The sequence below is a fragment of the Triticum aestivum genome, chromosome 7A, assembly GCF_018294505.1.
Source record: "Triticum aestivum cultivar Chinese Spring chromosome 7A, IWGSC CS RefSeq v2.1, whole genome shotgun sequence".
NCBI classification, from domain to species: Eukaryota; Viridiplantae; Streptophyta; class Magnoliopsida; order Poales; family Poaceae; genus Triticum; species Triticum aestivum.
The window spans coordinates 642,943,291-642,966,253 of NC_057812.1; positions in this window are offsets into that span (position 1 = coordinate 642,943,291).

A 22,963-nucleotide genomic window follows, 5' to 3' on the forward strand; every position below is an offset into this window, starting at 1 on the left:
GGCCCATTACTGTCATTTTCTTCTTGTGGGCCAAATTCAGCCTGTGGTTACAGTCAGCCCGTTTGTGGTCCGTTAATACGTTGGGCCGTTTTCATAGCGTTATCAAATACGGCCTATTAATGATGGCCCGTTATGGTCGGCCCATGAACGGACGATTCCAACTCTAGCCTGTTTACGGCCATAGTGCGGCATGTTATTGGCCCATGTTTGGCCATCGATCATACTGCCCGTATAAGGCCCATTGATGATACGGTCCGTAGAAGGCCCACTGTTTCTACGGCCCGTAGAAGGCCCACTGTTTCTACGGCCCGTGGAAGGCCCATTGTTTCTACGGCCCGTAGGAGGCCCAGTGTCACTACAATAAATATTAGCCCATGGTTATTGTGGCCTAGTTTTAAAAAATAGGTTATTGCAGCCACTAGCAAACCGCGGAAAAAGAACTGCAATGACTAGAAGCAAACAAATAAACAAGATGACAAGGAAATAAATAAGCAAGCAACTTACGCTAGGCTATCACGGCTATCACACACATTACATCCACTGGGCATCAAAGTTCGCCACCAGTGCAAATAAACGCGCCGACAAAAGAATATACAAAACTGAGAGCACTTCAGAAGGCACTAGGCCTGGCCAGGTCGCCCCCCCCCCCCCCCCCAAACAGCTGAAGAAGCTGAGTAGACCTCAGTTGTGTCAATGATAGATGCATCAACACTAGATTTAAGGCATGATGGTGCGCATGGCAGTCCTCTGACATCTTCATTGCATCTTTGACTTCAAGTCGGAGCTGAGCTGAAGAAAGCCTTTCCGCTTTAAGTCGATACTGAAGAAGTCAAACTGATTGAGGCAGCGACTGCACAGAGGTTGTCTCACACCTGCTGGTGAGTAGCTTCAACTCACTGTCTTCATCAAGACAGGACCTTGGGGTCATCTCGCTGTCCTCAAGATGGTTTGGCTCACTATCTTCCCTAAAGTTCTGCCTGGCGTAAGAGATACAAGTCTAAAAGAGAAACAAGGAGAAACGTAACAGGTTTCACAATTATATAAGCAAATAAATGGATCTGTTCTGCATAAGGATCATGTTTTTACAACTACAATTTGAAACTGGTAGTTGTTGCAAACATCCAATCAGATGTAAGCAGCAAAGCAAACAACAGTGGAGGAAATGATGCCTATCCAAATCTATACTAGAACAAAGTTTGAAGGCTTGAGAAGGATGAACTTACATTACATGTTAACACGGGCTGGACAAAGCCCTTCTCCATGTTGATGGAAGGATAATTCAAGAAATTCCCCAAAGAAAATTCTTTATAAGCATTGCCATTATTCTACATTTTGCAAAGAGTAAATATAGATCAAATAATATTGGAAGAAACAGAGGATAATGAAGCTCAAGTGTAGACTGATGATACATAATCAAATAGCAATTAATTAAGTACAGTGTTACAAGGCAAAAGGGAGAGAGTTACTGACAAGAGCAATGCAGAGCCCATTATTGTTTTGAGATCGTATGATCCTTTGAGCAAGGAGATTCATATGAAATTAGTTTTCATACAAGAGAGAAGGTAAGGCACAAGCAGAAATTTAGGAGTTCAAATTTTGAATTGATATCATAGACAATACCTCACGCTGGGCTCCCAGCAGTTCTAATAGGGGTTTGGCCACTGGAGTAGGGGTAAAGTGTGGTACAGTTGGGCCTGTGTTTTCTGTGGCCGCTGATCTATCTGATTTAATAGGTATCACTACCTTTTCCAAATACCTAGTTTGTACTCCTTGACGACCTGCACTCACCCTCTTCCTTTTGGACACCTATTACATTTGACTGGAAAAACATAGTGTGACGACACATGGAATAGGTACAGAAAATGGATAGGTATGTCATATACTCATATATGATGCTTAAACTAAGCAGATGGTGTAACAAAGTAGAAGTAATGCAAGAGGTCAGAAGCAAAATATGTGCGACCAATACAACTTTACAAAGTTAGAGCAAGCACCTTGATGGGTGAATAAGATAGGCCATCCTCCACCATGCCAAGTTTGTTAGGCAGTGGATCATTCTGCAATATTCCTCTCGTGCGCCCATTCTCATATTCATTTTGATAATGTTCAATATCTGACATGCATGAAAATATAAAAACAAGTGAGATTTTCTTTGTATTGCAGAAGTGATTCTAATCCAATACTGCCTCCCAGTAAACCCCTTTGTGCTATCTCTGCAATTCTTTTAAAAGATTCCATGCATGCTGTAATTTGTTGTGTGCATTAATATAATGTGGCCTACTACTCAAAATATGAGAGCTCTAGAAGTGATGACACTTCGCAGATGATAGCTTCAACATATAGTAAAGAAGAACAAGTCGACCTGACCTGATAGATTCAAAATATACTAAGGGAGAACAACTCAACCTGACCAGTCGACCGCAAGAGAAGAGTATCATCTTAAAGAAGAGCAGAAGAGCAAGCAGATTGAAGATATTGCAAGTCTTTTAATACAATGTCGGTTGGCCACCCATGATGAACCAGAGCGCACAGAGAAATACTATTCTTTCCGGTCTCTCCATATGTGGCTCACATGCATTTCGAAACTAAAGTAGGAACATTTAGCTAACCAATTAAACATCTCTCAGTTTTACTAATATCAACAATAATATCATATATGAATTTGTACAACTAAGCTTGTTTAGCTCGATGGGTGGAGCAGTGCTATTATGACATGAACCACGTAGGCTAATTGTGGTCATCATAAAATGGGGAAAACATAAGCATGATGAGTATAGTGCTGACCGTGGCAGTGGGATGGCAGATCTGAAGCTGCAAACCGTGCAAAGGGTAGTTAGCAACCGATGTTTGCTTTGAAATAACAACTAAGATTTGGTATGGACAAGAAACTACGATCAACAAGTGACAAAGAAATGCAATTATGTTGTCTCTCTATATGTTGCGACATGCATTTGGAAACTCAAGTGGGACCTTTAGCTAACCAATTAAATGTGTCGGTTAACTAATATCAGTATCATATCACAATCATATTTAAACAACTAAGCTTTCGAATTCTGAGTGTTGTGTTGTTTAGCTTGAAGGGTGGAGTAATGCTAGTATGACAGAAAGCACCTACGCAGATCATAGTAGAGTAGATAAAAGGGGAAAACCCTAAGCATCAAGAGAAAAATCAGGAAAGTGGAACTAACTGGACCAGTGGGTGGCGCACATGCTTTTCGAAACAAATATAGGGACATTAGGTGACCAATTAAACGTTCTCTATTTTAGTGATATGAGCATCATATCAGATTCGTATTTCAACACGTAAGCTTTGGGTTGAGGTCTTGAGGAGCAGCGCTAGCACGACACGAAGCACCTACGATGATGGTAGTGAATATAAAGGGGGGAAACCATAAGCTTTACGAGTATAGTGCCCGTGCCATGGCGAATCTGAAGGTGCAATCCGGACAAAGCTACTTCGCAACCAATGTTTGCTTTCAACTAGCCACTACGATTTGGTACGGACAAGAAAAGTACAGTAAACAAATTACGTTCTATTTTCCAGGTGAGATCAATAACTTAAGCACATATGGAAGAGTACCACCTCTATTGTGACGCCGTGTAGGCCTATGCTGATACGTTGAGGGTGCTGCGGGTGCGATGGCTGTCGGTGGCGGGGAAGAAGACTTTAGACGGCAGACGGCCAGTTTGGGGGATATATCCTGTTGCCGTGGACGAGGCGGTCGTAGGAGCGGCAACGACAAGGTGGACGACGGCGCCGATGAAGCGAGAGGAGGCGATGAAAGGATGCTGGTCCAGCGCCGTGGATGAGAGACGTCCATCTCTTGCAGTGGACGACGGGGTAGGGGTAGCGGCTCCGGCAAGGTGGAGGATGGGGTGGTGGACGGAGGAGGCTGGCCGCAGTGCGGAGGTTGTCGTGCCGCCGACGGTGTATGAATGGGGAAATGGAGGGGAGGGGGGGTCTCAAACTTTGGGACGTGCTTCTCTGAAATGGGGGAAAGTTACGAACTTATCCCCCGTTTAAAATTTCGGACATCACATCGGTTGGGGATAGGACGGTAATCTCGCATCTCCCTAATATTTGCCGGTAACTATTTCGGGCGAGGAGAGGGTGTTTTGCCACCCACGGTTGGCGCCCACGGTGTATGAACGGGGCTGACAGGTAGAGCGGTTGTGTCATGTCTGATGGAAGTTACACATTTGCCCCTATTTAAAATATAAGCCTACATCAATTTCGGACGAGGAGAGTGTTTTTTGCCGCCCACCGTGTATGAATGGGGAAATGGAGGAAGATACACATGTCTTTCGGACGAGCTTGAATCATATGTGTTTTTCCGCCCACGTTTGGCGCCCACCGTGTCTGAATGGGCTCAGAGGCCATCGTGTCACGTCTGATTGAAGTTACTACTCTACCCCTATCGACAACAGTGTAAATCCTGTCGATAAGGATGTCAAGTGTTAGGGGTAGACAGTAATTTCCATCTCGCAAACACTTGCTTCGAGCAGCCCACAAATTATAGTGGGTGTTTAGCCGCTTCGTTCAAAACTTGGGAGAATTAGCATTCACATTTGCCCTAGGACCTGGCAAACTAAATTCAAATCCAATTTGTATTCGATTACGAATATCCACAAGTAATTATACGTTTTGTTATTTATTTCTTCAAAACCACAACAACGATTTATTCCACCTTTATATATGATTATGATTTAGAAATTCCATGATCTTCGAATTCAGTAGGTTGGATACACTCTGAGTCAAACAGTTATTTCATCCAATACAATATGCTCACATGATAAACAGTTCACCTTATGTCAATCATACAAGTTCTGAGGATTACCTCGCCTAAAAAATTCGGATCATTACAACACATGGACAACATAGGGGGTCTTGCAACATAATCCATTTAGAGATATGACACAACATGCAAGTACAATAATCTAATGAAAATTTGAACTGGTATCTGATGAAACTATGTACCTAGGGTAGGGGCACGGACCCGTCCAAAGAGCCCTACCCAAGGACATCCCTAGAAGAAGTCACCTTTCAATCGACTTGAAGGTATCTCACTCGACGGGTCCAAGACACTCGACCAAGAAGCTACCACTCGACCATGAAGCTAGCCGCTCGACCGCCAGGAGATCTGAAGTCACTCCGCGGGCAAACGGTCGGCTATTAAGTAGTCTTTATGGTCATTGTAGCACTCTATTAGGGGCGTTACCAGTAACGCCCAACCTTAAATGTACCTTAACCCCTGCATTACTGAGGGCAGGAGAGGGCCGGCGAACTCTATATAAGCCACCCCCTCCTCAGTATGAAGGGTTCGCACCCCTGTTATTCACACGCCAGTAATCCAGTCGACCGCCTCCGGGCACCGAGATGTAGGGCTGTTACTTCCTTCGTGAAGGGCCTGAACTCGTACATCTTGGTGTGTTTACAACCTCCCAATAGCTGAGATCTAGCCTCTCCATACATACCCCCCTACATCACTGTCAGAGTTAGAACCACGACAGTTGGCACCCACCGTGGGGCAGGAATCTTAGCGCTTGATTGGAGAAGTTGCGATTTTTCCGATCCCTTTGATCATGGATTCGTGCGGAGTTTTGGTGGAGGGCCGCGAGATCTGCCTCGGGGTGCTCACGTTCATCGCCGACGACTCCGCCTGGCTTCAGGAGGCGCCACTCGACATCGACGCGCTCCCCGTCCGCGGTGCAATGCATTTCCGCGCATGCGTTCGCGGCGTCCTCCTGTGGTAGCCGTCGACCCAGTATCGGTCGGCCGCCGTATCGTCTCCCCGCTTTGTCTCCCACCGGCGCAAGCGCTCCAGTCGGTCGAGACTTCGGAGGTGGGTGAGGCATGCCGTGGCTCGCCAGTCGGCCGCCTTGCAAGTCGCGGCAATCGAGCCCGACGAATCCCTCTGTGGCCTATTCGACCTGTCGACTGGCTCCGCGGAGACCGCATCCGAGTGCGACAGCAGCGACCCAGCGGCTGAGATCTTGGCGGTCGATGGAACGCATAGTCCTCCCGGTTTTCCACGCGCTGGTGGAGGCGCGGGTGGGGGCGACCCGTCGCATCCCCACGATGAGTATCTCCCCGAACCTCTCACGTCATTGCAGCGAGAGGAGCTTCGCCGCCGGAACACGAACGCACTCCGCACTCCTATCGTCGGAGAGTCCCCCGAGGCCCGGGCCTTGGAGGATGCGCGCTTGGCTAATTTGGCCGAGCGCACTCGACTGGAGAATCTCCAGCGAGCACTCGACGAGCAAGCGCGTCAGCGGGCTCCCGAGTCTAGTCGACGTCAGCTCTTCCCGCCGAGCAGGTATACCGAACCCCAGTTCAGAATTTGGCCGCCGCGGCCCGTATAGCAGAATCGATTCAGCCCTCCCAGTCGGAGGCTGGCAGGGGCTTGTTACAGATCAGAGCGTTGCTCCGGGCGGTGGGAAACCAGAATTCCGCTGTTTCTCAGTCACGGAACAGGATCCACAGTCAATCCATTGCAACAGATACAGTCCAGTCGGCTCACAGCCCGAGATCGCCCCCGAGGCGTGAGGGACGTGGTGACCGGCATGATCAGTATAGGAGGAATGAGCAGTATGATCACCGGTTTGATCGTGATGATCGACGTCGAGTGCCAACCCCTCCCCCGAGGAGTGGGTCGTATCCGCCTCGACGGCAAGATGACAGACGCCCTCATAGTGTTGGGCAGAGGATTCTAGTCGACCCCAAGGACCCAGGCTTTGATGCGAGATCCATCCTCATTCAAGGTTTGGTTGACAGGAACAGAGCTCATCGAGAAGGCCACAACAGAGATGCACCTGCCAGCAGCGGAGTACATGCTTTAGGGCCAGAGTGTTTCAGTCGAGCCATCAGAGCCGCAGTGATTCCTCCCAATTTCAGGCTGGCGACTGGAATCAGCAAGTTCACCGGTGAATCTAAGCCTGACACTTGGCTCGAAGATTACCGAGTGGCTGTACAGATTGGCGGTGGCAATGATGAGGTGGCCATGAAGCATTTGCCTCTCATGTTAGAGGGCTCAGCCAGAGCGTGGCTAAATCAGTTGGCACCCAGCAGCATTTACACTTGGGAGGACCTCTCCCGAGTGTTTATCACAACCTTTGAAGGAACATGCAAGCGACCTGCAGGCCTTACAGAGTTGCGGTCTTGCGTGCAGAAGCCGAATGAAACTCTGAGGGAATACATCCAGAGGTGGATCACACTGCATCACTCGGTTGAGAATGTGCCAGACCATCAAGCAGTTTGTGCCTTCAAGGAAGGCGTTAAATACAGAGAGTTGAATCTGAAGTTCGGTCGAACTGGAGAGATGTCTCTGAATCGGATGATGGAGATTGCCACCAAGTACGCTAATGGTGAAGACGAGGACCGACTCCGGAGTGGTAAGCACAAGGCAGTCGCCCAAGAAACCGGAGGAAACTCCAGTCGGAAACAGAAGCGGAAGGCCGAGCCAGCCGCTCCTGGGGAGGCCCTGGCCGTAGCCCAGGGAAACTTCAAGGGAAAACCCAAGGGCACCTGGAAGCCCAAGAAAGTCAAGGATCAGGATGGAAACGATGTTTTGGACCTGCCATGTCACATCCACACCAAGAAAGATGAAGAGGGTAATTTTATTTACCCAAAGCATACCACTCGACAGTGCCGGCTCCTAATCCAGCAGTTTCAAGGCAAACAGTCCAAGGATAAGGAAAAAGAGTCAGACAGAGTCGAGGACAAGGAAGATAGTGACGACGGATACCACCAAATCAATTCCACCCTGATGATTTTTGCTGATGTCGAAAGCAAAAGTCGACTGAAAGTCATCAATCGTGAGGTGAATATGGTTGCTCCGGCAACACCCAGTTATCTGAAATGGTCTTAGACTGCCATCACGTTCGACCAGTCTGATCACCCTACGCACATTGCCACCCCTGGGAGGCAAGCTTTGGTGGTCAATCCAATTGTCGAAGGCACTCGACTGACCAAAGTCCTGATGGATGGTGGCAGTGTCCTGAACATACTGTACGCCGAAACTTTGAAAGGAATGGGCATTCCGATGTCCAGACTAAGTACCAGTAACATGAGCTTCCACGGAGTCATTCCTGGAAAGAAAGCCGAATCACTCGGCCAGATTGCTCTTGATGTGGTTTTCGGCGATTCAAAGAATTACCGCAAGGAAAAGTTGACATTCGAGGTTGTGGACTTCCAAAGTGCTTATCATGCCATTTTGGGCAGGCCAGCTTACGCACGCTTCATGGCTCGACCATGTTACGTGTACCTCAAACTGAAGATGCCTGTCCCTAAAGGTGTAATCACTGTTACAGGCAACCGAAAGAAAGCAGAAGAGTGTTTTCAGAAAGGCTCAAAGATCGCTGATGCTCAGATGGCAGTGGTCGAGCTGCAAGAGTACCAAAAGACTGCCGATCCGAGTGAATTGCTACAAGCCAAGAAGCCTGCTTCAGAATCAGCTTTTCAGTCGTCCGGTGAAACAAAGCCAGTCCACATTCACCCGACCGACCCCGATGCTGCCCCGACTCACATCTCAACGACGCTCGACTCCAAATAGGAAGAAGCGCTCGTCCAGCTCCTCCGTGAGAACTGGGACATCTTCGCATGGAAGCCCTCTGACATGCTTGGAGTTCCCAGAGGGCTGGCTGAGCACCGTCTACGAGTCGACCCAAAATTCAAGCCTGTGAAGGAACATCTTCGATGGTCCGCCATCCAGAAGAAGCAAGCCATTGGCGAGGAGGTAGCTCGGCTCTTAGCAGCGGAGTTCATCCGAGAGATTTACCACTCCAAGTGGCTCACCAATGTCGTCATGGTCCCCAAGAAGGACAAGTCACTTTGCATGTGCATTGATTTCAAACATATCAATCGGGCCTGCCCGAAAGATCATTTTCCTCTCCCTCGCATCGACCAAATAGTCGACTCGACTGCGGGGTGCGAGAGATTGTCTTTTCTAGATGCCTATTCCGGGTACCATCAGATCCGTCTGTATGGACCCGACGAGATCAAAACAGCTTTCATCACTCCATTCGGATGCTTCTATTACGTCACCATGCCGTTCGGCCTCAAGAATGCCGGAGCCACGTTCATGAGAATGATTCAGAAGTGTCTACTCACTCAAATCAGTCGGAATGTGGAGACATACATGGATGATATTGTGGTCAAGTCACGGAAAGGTTCCGACCTGCGGGCTGACCTTGCTGAAACCTTTGCCAACCTCAGGAGGTATGATATCAAGCTCAATCCGTCAAAGTGCACGTTCGGAGTTCCAGGTGGAAAGTTACTCGGTTTTCTCGTTTCCGAACGGGCGATCGATGCCAATCCTGAAAAAGTTGGCACCATACTCCGGATGAAGCGTCCTGCACGCGTGCACGATGTCCGAAAGCTTACAGGCTGCTTGGCCGCTCTAAGTCGATTCATTTCTCGTCTCGGTGAAAAGGCGTTGCCTCTTTACCGACGGATGAAGAAGTCTGACAAGTTCGAGTGGACTCCAGAAGCTGATGCAACATTTGCAGAGCTCAAAGCTCTGCTCTCCACCCAGCCGGTGCTTGCTGCCCCAATCAGCAAAGAGCCTCTGCTGCTTTACATTGCAGCCACAGGACAAGTTGTCAGTACAGTACTTACGGTCGAGCGGGAAGAAGAAGGAAAGGCCTTCAGAGTTCAGCGCCCAATCTATTATCTGTCTGAAGTTTTGACCCCTTCAAAACAAAGATACCCTCACTACCAGAAGCTTGTATATGGGATTTACATGACCATGAAGAAGGTTGCACATTACTTCTCTGACCACTCCATTACAGTCGTCAGCGACACCCCACTGTCAGAGATTCTGCATAACAGAGATGCAACTGGTCGAGTGGCCAAGTGGGCGATTGAACTCCTTCCCTTAGATATCAAGTTTGAAGCAAAGAAGGCTATCAAGTCCCAAGCAATCGCATATTTCATCGCCGAGTGGATTGAACAGCAACTTCCGACTCAAGTTCACTCGGAGCACTGGACCATGTTCTTCGATGGATCTAAGATACTGAATGGTTCCAGTGCTGGGGTAGTTCTAGTCTCCCCCCGAGGAGATAAGCTCAGATATGTTCTCCAGATTCACTTCGATTCCTCCAATAATGAAGCAGAATATGAAGCACTTTTGTATGGGTTGCGCATGGCCATTTCACTCGGCGTCCGTCGCCTCATGGTCTATGGCGACTCAGATTTGGTAGTTAATCAGGTGATGAAGGAGTGGGACGTCAGAAGTCTGGCTATGACTGGTTATTGCAATGTAGTGAGAAAGCTAGAAAAGAAATTCGAGGGGTTGGAGCTTCATCACATCCCCCGACTGAAAAATCAGGCAGCTGACGATTTGGCAAAGATAGGCTCCAAGAGAGAAGCCAGTCCCAGCAACGTGTTCCTGGAGCACATTCACTCGCCATCGGTCCAAGAAGATCCTTTTACAGAAGAAGCCCCGCAGCCGAAAAGTGCCACAGATCCGACTGAAGTCGAAGTTCCTGCTGTGGTCGACCTAATCACGGAAGTCTTGGCAATCACTCCCGACTGGACGATACCGTACATCGCGTATATCCAAAGGAAAGAACTCCCAAAGGACGAGGAAGAGGCTCGACAGATCGTCCGCCGATCCAAGGCCTTCACAGTCATAAAGGGGCAGTTGTATAGTGAAAGCGCGACTGGAATTGGTCAGAAGTGCGTAACACCAGAAGAGGGTCGGATAATCCTTGATGATATCCACTCGGGGACCTGTGGTCACCATGCGTCCTCTCGGACCATTGTGGCTAAAGCATACCGAGCGGGATTTTACAGGCCTAGAGAAAATGAGATGGCAAAAGGGGTAGTTGACAAGTGTGGAGGGTGCTAGTTCTACTCCAACATGTCACACAAGCCTGCGTCAGCCCTGAAGACCATTCCACTCGTCTGGCCCTTTGCTGTCTGGGGACTAGACATGGTTGGTCCACTGAGAACAGGCAGAAGTGGTTTCACTCATGTGCTTGTGGCAGTCGACAAGTTTACCAAATGGATTGAAGCTAAGCCTATCAAGAATCTTGATGCTTGCACTGCTATCAGTTTCGTCAGAGGGCTAACATTCAGATATGGAGTCCCGCATAACATCATCACTGACAATGGTTCAAACTTCGATTCGGACAAGTTCAAAGCTTTTTGCGCCTCTCAAGGCACTCGAGTCGACTACGCATCGGTCGCCCATCCCCAGTCGAATGGACAAGCTAAAAGAGCAAATGGTCTGATTCTTAAAGGACTAAAGCCTCGACTGATGCGTGATCTCAAGCACGCGGCAGGGCTGTTACTTCCTCCGCGAAGGGCCTGAACTCGTACATCTTGGTGTGTTTACAACTTCCCAATAGCTGAGATCTAGCCTCTCCATACATACCCCCCTACATCACTGTCAGAGTTAGAACCACGATAGTATCTAAAGAAGAACCAGGATTATCTTGGGCTTCAGATAGCAGAAACAGCAGGACCTCCTCCGTCTTCAAATGCAACATTCTTACTTCCTCCAATTCTTGGGTTGCTTGCATAATGCGTGCCGCTAATTCCGTAATTTCCAGCCTCAAGATAAATATTACCTCATTCATGGCAGCCACACCATCTCTTTCTGCCTCTAGTAGAGCCTGAAGCACTATAATATATGTGCTCAGACTGCTCTCCGGTGGTGTTGCCTCTGAACTGCTACCATCTGGTAACATGGATGGCGCACTGCTTCCACAAATAGATTCTGGGGTTGTACATTGTGTCCTAGTGTGAACGGCATCCTGAAATGTTTCCACTGGACATCAGTAAGAGATAGTTATCGTATGATCCAAGCAGTAAGCTTACATGGTAAACGACGGACGAATTATTGCCGAGCATGACAAACTATATTTAAATGGTTCGAAACAGCATCAGCCGAAAAGAAATTAAAATGGTAAGATGAAACTAGGGATGTAAGTGGCAAATAAACGAAATCCGCTAGTCCCATCTAGTTAGTTTTTGCTACCTCCCTAGTTCATTTTCCTAAAAAAACAAAAACTCTTTTGAACTATCATACCACTAGTGGACTTTAATCGGGATTAAATCGGACCCAGTTGACATCCCTAGTTGAAAGGGAGTGTACAACCGCTATATTTAAGTTTCCAAGGCATCTAAGCAGTTAAAATAATCTAAGAAAGCACTTAACAGTGTGGCCTCATATAAACTACGAAGACAGTCTTGTGATGAAGTTGAGAGGAAAAGTTAAGGACTCAAATGAAATAGGCATGCATTTCTTTACGATAGTACAGCAGGCACTGCTGACATATTGGCCAACTCAGGTATAGCGTAACAACAAATAAGCATTCGAATCAAGCAATACAGCAAAGCAGACAACTGAACTATTTGTAATTCGGTTACACGTTGAGGGCACAAGCCAAGAAAGCAGCCCACTCGCATTACATTTCACATGTACTAAAACACACTGGCTTACCATATGTTGCTGTGAAGCCTAGCTACTGTTGCAATGTTCTTTGAAGATATTGTCAGCATCCCGTGGTTGCAAATCTAGTTGTTGTAGTTTATTCTGCACCATCTATTTAGGTAAAATTAATTTTAATCACATGCACTGGTCCGAATTGATCATCAATGGTTCATCTAAACTAATGAAAGAATGGTGTGTGCATACACGACAATACTCCCTCCGATTCTTTTTACTTTGCGTATAACTTTTTCTCAGTTTTCTCGTATTAGTCTGCGCGTTGCCGATTCCTAGCGCTGGTTTCCTTTTGTGCCCCGCCCCATCTGCCTCTTCCCTAATTAATTGGCAAATTAGTCCAGAAAAATTAAACCAGTGCCCTCCTTGGTATGCGGGTCAAGAGTTATGGGCAGAGTAAATAGAATCGGAGGGAGTATATCTGCTTCCCTCTATTTTTATGCTTGTTCGAGGTGCCAGCCCCAAAAGAACAAATATTTTGCTTGATGGGTTTGGCAGCTCCATAATTAATAGAAGCATCAAATTAGTCATGCAACTTGGGAAGATCAAGAACACACAAACAAGTAATGAACAGAGGCTCGGAGCAGTGATGTAATAGCTAGCATCAGAAAATGTAGGGTAAAACAAACAAAAAGCAGCAGAACCACATGCTAGTTTGCTGATGTGTAATTAAGCATAGAGAACATTAAGAAGTCTGATGGAACCAACAGGTGGCATCAGAACAAAACTAAAGCATATTAACTATATGCGCACTGGTATGTAATTTAGCACATGTAACATGTTCACTGCCAGAAGTATGGCCCTACAGGTGCAAGCAGAATAACGCGTCTCATGAAAAACTGAATGATGCCCTGAAGAAATTCAAAGGTGCGGTGCTTATGCTAGGAAAGTGAACGTAGGCACCGGCTGTTGGATAATAGTACCTGATTCTCGACGGCGTATGGGTATCGTTGTCATACTTGATAGCTAAGGATCGTCGATGGTGCTCGTGTTGCGGTTGAGTTTGGGCCGGCTGTCGCCATAGCTGAAGCGGCTCCGGTGCTATGGTTGCGGCGCCTGTCGACATACAAGAAAGCTCATCTGTGGTAAGTGAACAGTTGCACGATAAAGAGAAAAACCGAAGGAGTACAAATTGAAATAACCTGATGAGGCTACGGCGTCGGTAAAGCAGGGCCGGTGGAGTTGAATATGGCGTCCGTGGAGCGGGTTTGGTGCAGTGGATGAAGGCTTCGGCGGGCGCGTTGTACAGTGCTTTCGGTGAGGCGGATCTGTTGTGGCGGACGAGGGCTTGTATGAAGGGCCAGTGAAGGGGTGGACGAGGGAGTCAGTGAAGGGCCTACGCTGTGGTGGACGAGGGCACCGGTTAAGCAGAAGATCCGGTGCGGTGGACCATGATGGCGGTCAAGGAGATTCGGAGCGGTGGACAAGCCAGTCGCTGAAGCGGCTCCAGTGAAGTGGTGAGTTGGCAGTTGGGGGTTCCAAGGTGCGGAAGGTAGATCCGGCAGGGTGTGAGGTCCACCGCTGCGGCGGAGGACTAGATTCGGCGGCTTGCCGTGGTTGGGGGGGTCGGGGAGGGGAAGGGGAGGGGCTCTGGGGAAGAATGTTGGGGTCAAAGAGGGGAAAACAATGGAGTTACCAAAGCAGCCCTTTTTCCGTTCATGTGGCAGGGGTAAAATAGGAATATCGTAGGGCTAAACTTTTGGGTGCGTGATATTTCGATGTGAGCGGGAAGTTTGAAAGCTTTTGGCGCCTAAAATTATAAGTATTCTGCTCTCGTACGGCCAACTATGATATCATGGACGATAATTTGTTTGTTTTGCATGCAAAAAAATGTGCAAGTTCTGAAAAACAATGTCTCCAACTCGAAACTTAGATTGTCCATTCAATTCAAATATGGATCATTGAGCTACTACAAGCAAATACCATCATACGGTCCAATTCAAATGAAATTCCAAATGTGTTTATCCTAAATATGATGACAAAAGCAAAAATGTGTATGTGTATGAATAAAGTGGATGATTATAAAGTTTGAACATGCCCGTATGCAAGGTTGGAAAAGGCGATAGGCGTAAGCGAGGCGGTTGGCCTTCGCCTAGTGCCTAGGCGGTGCTTAAGCGTCCTAGGCACGGCCTAGGCATTAATATAGCTTCTACTATCAGGGTTATTGGGCTTACTATATGTGTATTGATGTTAATTTAGGCCAGATAAATAAGGTAACTACCAGCTACTACCATTTGAATGTGTCATGTTTGGCATTTTAGTGCAATATGGCATGTTTTCTCGCTTGGGTAAACAATTTGTTGCTTGCCCTTCCTAGACTTCCATTTATGCCCTAGGTGAGGCGTTTGGCCATCGCCTAGCGCCTAGGCATGCCTAAGCGCCTCCTAGGCACTGCCTTTTCCAACAGAGCCCGTATGTGTATATCTCTAGGTTTGATGTATGAATTTGAAATCACGAAATCCCGGCTTAAAAATGTACCTCCGTTTAAATGAATTACAAAAGCTAATGATGGAGTCGAATTCCAAAATTCCAATCTTAGGTTTGTAATTCTGGTACATCAAGGTATATCACGCATGTTCAAAAGTATCGTTATCTCATAGTACAAACTGTGAAGCAAATTGATCAACCATGAGTGCACAATATCTCAATTACGCTAAAGTCCCTCAAATATAGACACCTCACTCTTTATCTGAAGTCAACCCCCCCATCACACACACACACACAGAAGTCGTTATCTCCCCCAAACACCAACACACGAGCACATTAACACCCCTCTCTCTTGTAATGTCCGGACCCCAACATAGATCTCTATCACTTTGTCTCTCGGGCATGCACACATCTCTTCCCTCACTCTCTAGGTCTCCCGCTATCTCTCTTACCCAAGCACACACACTATGTAGAGGGTATATTTCCCATACACACAAAACGTCGCCCCAAACGTCTATCTCCCTAGTTATGTGGTTCTCGCGCACTCACCTCACACACCACCCCCACTGCAAACAAGCACACTTTGTCTCCTTGTGCACCACTCTCCTCTTTCTATCTCTCCCACATGCGGACCCGCCCCAACTCCTTCCATGTATACATATATGTCCCTAATGTATAATCGTTCTCGATTTCGCACATTGTTCTCTACACCATATATTCTAGCTCTCTCATGAAGTCCCTATCACACACACGAAGACTCGCTTCCCTTGCTTCTCCATTCATAGGCCAATTTCGGACAACATCAACATTGTCTCCCTATCTATACGCCATTTATGGACACAAACGACCCCTCTCCCCCCCCCTCTCTCTCTCTCTCTCTCTCTCTCTCTCTCTCTCTCCGGCGCTAGCTCTCTCTTTTTCTCGCTCTCACACCCCTCTCCCCCACACACACTCGATGTCTCTTCCAAATAGTCTGCTCCCCCCACCTGCACCTGTGCTATCTCGCTAGTACACATGTCACAGCATTCCCCCTTCCCTTATACTAGGTTTACATCATCAGTGGTCTCTCTACTCCACATACACTCTCTCCCTCTCACACACAAACGCGTGCACAAGCACACGCAGACACGCACAAACACCCATTTACCTGGATCCTCATCTCTCCTCATGTCTGCATGTGTATCTCACACACTCACTCTCTAATTATGTATATGCGTCTCCACGTTACACAACACAAAGCCCCATGTACATGTCTCTCTCTATCCTCCACACACATAGACACAAAGAATCTGTTATCATTGCCTCAGTCTCTAACATATCACACACGCACTCTCTCTCTCTCTCTCTCTCTCTCTCTCTTGCAAACACGCTCAACAAGGGTTTCCCCGTGAATAACTTACCGTCTATTCATGAACAGTCGTGGCAGTACGGCGAACACGAGACGTGAAAAAGAATAAATCTACACGTGCTTAGACCACCTAGTATGACTACTAGGACTAGAGCAAGCCAAAAAGCGCGCCGCCGTCACCCCCTCCTTGTCGGCGACGGGAAAATCTTCGTTTTACACAGTCGAAAAGTCATTGTGCTAAGGGCCCACATGCCGAGGCGTTGAATAGAATGTAGATGCTAGTTTACGGAAGCAAGTATCGATAATACGTTTGTATCTCCATACTTATATTTCTTCTCTTATAAAAAACCAAGTTGGTGATGATGGTACGTGTGCCATCTTGCAATATAGACCGTCCGATCTATATCTGACGGATGGAAATTAAACTAAAAGATACCCGCACCCCTCTCCACATTTGCAGACAAGGCCTTCCCTCGTTCATCCTTATCTCCAACAAACCTCATTGTTGAGCAATTAAGAAAGGAAGCCTCTCGAACAAACTGGCCTGGTGGCCGCTGCCGGCGTCGTCAATCCCCATGCCCCCGCTTAGTTCGACCACCAACCACCACCACACCCCACTCCTCTTCACCTTATCTCATATTTCTCGAGATATCATTAGTTTTTACACATGGTATTACTCCCGCAAGGGTCAATCACAACAAGTGTTTTATAAAAAATGCATCTTGATGTTCCGTGCAATGCACGGATCTTGCTAGTACTCCTACACAAGACTAAGTTGGTGATGCTGGTGTGTCTACCATCCATCGTTTCTGACCATTAGATCTATATCTAACGATTGTGAGGTAAGTTGTTGCCTTTTCTCACCAACATCCCACTTGTCTACCAATTTGCAGAAAACCCCATAATTAGTATCTTAAAACCAACCACATCCCTCCCTGACCTCACCAAAACAGCCCAAGGAATATATTCTAATTGAAACATAATATATCTCTAGTGACATATGTATATCAAAATTAGAGTGTATTGTACCAAGTTTTTGAATAAGTATTATTCTAATTATGATTCGTTGCAACGGACATGAACATTGCTAGTATTTCCAACCATGCATTTCTTTTCCTAGTATTCCATAGTTTCGAGTTCTCCATCAAGATATTAGTCACTCATGGTTGATATTTACTTTCAATCATGTACACATATGCACTATGTAACTAGCCTTGCTTATTGGCTTCCAAAGCTTAACTTTCACTCCTACTTACAATATGTAGAGTATTTAACAAAAAACTACCACTTTCAACCAGCCCTAGGAGGAATCTATTGTACAAAAAATAGCAAAAACAAACCCAAAATTTCTTAATCCATGCCAAAAACTACCTAGTACTCCTACCGATTAGGTTCGTTTAAACCCATTTATGACAGGGTTGGCCCACATGTCCGTGCTAACGAGGCAGCTTAAACCAACACATTTTGTTTGACCGTTGACATGAGGGACCCACATATGACCTTCTATCCTCTTATTCCCCCTCAAATCATTATTTTTCCTAAACATTACTTCAAACAGTACTGATGCGTGTTCGTCGGTGGCACCGGTGATGAGCGAGTTGGGCACCGCTCCGCCGGACGGGCCGGACGCCACGCTGGCCTCCGCACGGGTTGGCAGGCTGGCCCGAACGTGACTCACGAGCGAGCAAGCCGCCGCGCTGGCCTTCGCTCGAGCCAGATGGCTGGCCTTAGTGCGGCGCGCGCGAGCAAGCTGCCGCGCTGCCTTACCAATCTAGCTAGCAAACCTTGCAGACAAGCAGCTGGACGGAGCTATCTTGGCTAGCTAGTAGCCGCGAGCGCCGGATGGAGCTGGCATCCGGGCTGCCGCAACATGGGCTCCGCACCGCCGGCGGTTTTGACCTCTCCTTCTGCCGGCGGTGGTAGCTGCGTCCCATGACCGAGGATGACTAGGTGGACGGGCCGGAGGTAGGAGGTCACTCGAGGATTTTTGTTGGTAAGAGCATGTACAATGGTTGATAAGGTAGTCTTATCTTAAGTCTGCCACGTATGCAAGTGGTAGTAGTTTCTTGGCATTTTAGTGGTTTCTTGCATTATTAGAGCAAGTACAATAGAGCTGAGTCAGCGGGCTATAAGAAATAAACTACTACTACATGTTGGCTATAAGATGGGCTATAGATGACATGGCACTGCCTTATAGCCAACAGCTGGCTATACTATTAACCATGCTCTTAGGGGTTTCTTGTAAGGAACAATGTACATACTACGAGCGACAAAAGGCGATTGTAGGTTGCGTTGTACTCCAACGAGTACTACTAGTGGTCGCGAGAGTGTATACCTCGTTTTGTGGGTTCGATCCCAGCCGAACGCACGACAGCCTTTTTTTAAAAAATAGTACTACTACACTTCGCTGCGAGCCAATATTTTACACGGGTAGTTTGAGTTTTGAAGTCAAACGGACATGCGGCCCCACAATCTGGGTGCACTGGACAGCCTAGCCACGTGAACGGGTTTTCCTTCCCAACATCCCATGGCTCGCGTGCTCGCCCTAGCCGCACCTCGCTTGCAGCTTCCAGCTAGTAGCATATTTAAACTAGCGCCTCCCAATTAAGCCCGAGGAGCCGGAAAAGTCTGATGGGGCATTGGGAACTGTGCAATATGGCTGTGTACGTAAAGTGCTCTACTACTACTCTGTAGCTTGTGGTGTTGCATGCATGGACTTCACTCCATTATCGGCTCTACTATAAAATAAATTCCTCTTGCCGTGTTTTTTTTGAAACGGAGGCAAAAGCTTTGCTTCATCTCATTCATAAAGAAGGAACTACTAACAAAGTTCGACGAGATCCATTACACCTCCACAAATGGAAGCGAAAACCCTAGTATCGTTGTATCAAATAACTCAAATGTTCTGCCCCCGCAGTAACCATCGTTGATAAACAGGCTGCTAGTGTGTGCATGAGAGGAGCGGCTGAGTAGGCCAGCTACGTGAGAGGAGCGGCTGAATAGAGCACCGAGAGTACCCACTAGGCCACTACGCAGGTGTACTTCCCATGCATTGATAGTACATCGATGGTTCTAGAGAACAGTAGTACCCTCCACTTCCAACTGTAGCTCCTTGGCCCTGAGATTCAAGAGTTCAAAACTGGTGCACTATACTAGACTAGACTAGAAGTACAGTACATCACACTACTAGTTGGGAAAAGTAGTACTAGTACTGCTACAGTACAAGTACGTACTCCTCCGTCACATAATGTAAGACGTTTTTGACACTAGTTGGCGTGTACAAAAAATGGCAAAAACATACCCAAAATTTCTTAATCCACGCCAAAAACTACTACTTAGTGCCCAAAATTTCTTACTAGTGCTATTATTTACAGTATAACGCAATCCCATAACGTTCCATAATCCCTTTCTTTCAAAAAAATCACTTCCGGAGAGAAGATTGCTATCTCCACGCGAGCTTCTCATAGGCCAGCGCCACCGCATGCAGTCATGTGAGAGAGAGGGAGACATCCATGCAGCATGCAGAGAGAGGAGAATGCGGGTGGACAGCCAATGGGTTGCATGGTGCATTTATAGCTGCTAACTCCTCCCATCCATGCGCCAGGGGTATTTCCATCCAGAAAGCATGCAGCGAGCCCCTGCCTTGGTATCCGGGTCTGCTCTTAGGCTGCCCGTAATGGGAGTATCATAGGTAGTATCATGCATGCCAACTAAGAAATTTTGATGAGGTGGCATAGAATTAAATGAAGAAAGAGAGGCTTGAGTATCATATCATGATACCGTATCATATTAAATGATGTGCTACTTTGTGTCATGCATGGCAATAAATGTAGTCCTCTATGATACCAACATATGATACTATGCATTAGGGATGTAGTATCATAGACTAGTATCATATGCATGATACTCCCCATTACAACCAGCCTTATGCGCAGAGTAAAAAGAATCGGAGGGAGTACTAGTAGTAAATAATAGCCTCGCCCTTTCGCTGAGGAACGATCTACAGTTGGAAGGGACGAGGCCCTACGGTTACTACGCTCTTATCTCCTCCTAGCCAGTTCCCCTCCCCCCGAAGAGAAGGCAGTTCGTCGCTGCTCCCATGGATTCGCCAGGCGGTTCTCGTCCTCGTCGGGCCTGGCAGACCTTGGACGACGATCCTATGGGAGAAATCGCACGCCGCTCCGACGTCCTCACCGCCGCAAGACTCGGTGCTTCCTACACCAACTTTTTCAAGATGCTGCTTAAATAGGCCATGCTTGTTGGTCTTCCATGCATCCTCGAGGAGAAGGTTCTTCTATGAGACAATCCTTCGAACATTCCACCGCTCCCTGGCCATGGTTGCACGTTGACTCCGCTAGAGTTGCCGACGTTGAGAGGTAGTCAGATTTTGTCCGGTGAGCAGGTCAATAATGGAATTTGATCATGTAGTACATAGTTATTCCATTTCCATCCCATAATTTCTCCGCTGCCCACCATCTTATATATAGGTCTGGGTCGGTGCCAACAAAGATTGTCTTGCATACCTCCGGCCGGATACCACCATCATTTTGCACAACATCCACAACTGTGCGGCCGTTCCGGTAGACCCCTTCTCCACCATTGGGATCGGCCTTCCGGACTAGCTGGGCAAGAATACGTATGATGATGCCTACATGAGATTGAAGAAGATAGCAATTGCGGACCCATTGACAAAGCGACGCGACTATGATGATTACTATCTCATCGTGGTGTTCAACATAAGGATTGCCATCAATGCAGGAGGCAGTAACGGCAGAGGCTGGCACAGGTTGGTGGTGGCAAATTTGTACCCCTACACGTTCGAAGACGCCGTGCGCCATCTAGGCCGCATCTTCGCGGTGACAAGCCAGGGGACTTGTTTCATCTGGTTGACATCCTACAGTACGGGAGATTACAAACGGAATGCACAAACCATCATTTGCATCCCTAACGGTACTCCATTATTTTGCAGGGACCAGTCATCCCCCGATCAAAATAAGATCGCCAATCCTGGATGTGCATTTGCATCCGCGATTTGGTCTAACCTGGAACCTTGTAGCTGACTTTGGCATATTGGAATCAACTATCTTAGCAGTCGTTACCCATGGTACCACTGATGTGCAACATGGTCACATAATCTACCACGATCGGACCGTCACCATCTACCCATGTATTCTATTTTTTAACTCTCTTGTCTTCTCTTTCATTGTTGTACTAGTAGTATACTTTGTAGTACTAGTAGGAGTACTTTTTACCTTGGAGGACGCGTATAGCTAGCTAGGCCCTTGAAGACTTGAATCCACTAGCTGCCACCATTTTTGTTTTTCCATGTCTTACTATCTCATCCATGTAGCCAAGAGTGGCTATATATAATAAGCCGGTTATTTTACTTCCTCTATACCGGAGTAGTACTATTTGCTGCACAGTATTACTGACCGCCACATTTGAGCACAACATTATTATGCATGGACCTTGACTATGTACGTCACCATGTGTCCAGATCTAGGATGCCGCGTGTACCAGATGAACGGCGCCGAGTTTGACCCCCGTGATGCTACGTGGGTGCCGAGGAACACTCTTGGAGAGTACTCACTTTTCATCGGGGACAACTACCCCATTGTGAAGTGGATGCCACCTTCCGTGAACGACACGGAAGGCCTGCTCGTTCATGAAGCATGGTTGTGTCTTCAGTGCGCACCGCCAGATGAACGACATGCTAGGACACGCTATCCCTGATTTATGCCGCTTCAGCTTCGATGAGTCTCCATCGTGTGGAACCGGACTAGAAAGCTGCGACAATGATTCCCGTTGCCCACCGCTGTGGATCGTTGAAGGAAATATGCCCTAGAGGCAATAATAAAGTTATTATTTATTTCCTTATATCATGATAAATGTTTATTATTCATGCTAGAATTGTATTAACCGGAAACATAATACATGTGTGAATACATAGACAAACAGAGTGTCACTAGTATGCCTCTACTTGACTAGCTCGTTGATCAAAGATGGTTATGTTTCCTAACCATAGACATGAGTTGTCATTTGATTAATGGGATCACATCATTGGGAGAATGATGTGATTGACTAGACCCATTCCGTTAGCTTAGCACATGATCGTTTAGTTTGTTGCTATTGCTTTCTTCATGACTTATACATGTTCCTATGACTATGAGATTATGCAACTCCCGTTTACCAGAGGAACACTTTGTGTGCTACCAAACATCACAATGTAACTGGGTGATTATAAAGGTGCTCTACAGGTGTCTCCGAAGGTACTTGTTGGGTTGGCGTATTTTGAGATTAGGATTTGTCACTCTGATTGTCGGAGAGGTATCTCTGGGCCCTCTCGGTAATGCACATCACTTAAAGCCTTGCAAGCATTGCAACTAATGAGTTAGTTGCAGGATGATGTATTACGGAACGAGTAAAGAGACTTGCCGGTAATGAGATTAAACTAGGTATTGGAATACCGACGATCGAATCTCGGGCAAGTAACATACCGATGACAAAGGGAACAACGTATGTTGTTATGCGGTTTGACCGATAAAGATCTTTGTAGAATATGTAGGAACCAATATGAGCATCCAGGTTCCGCTATTGGTTATTGACTAGAGACGTGTCTCGGTCATGTCTACATAGTTCTCGAACCCGTAGGGTCCGCACGGTTAAAGTTCGGTGACGATCGTTGTCGGTGGCAAAACCGGCGGATCTCGGGTAGGGGGTCTCGAACTGTGCATCT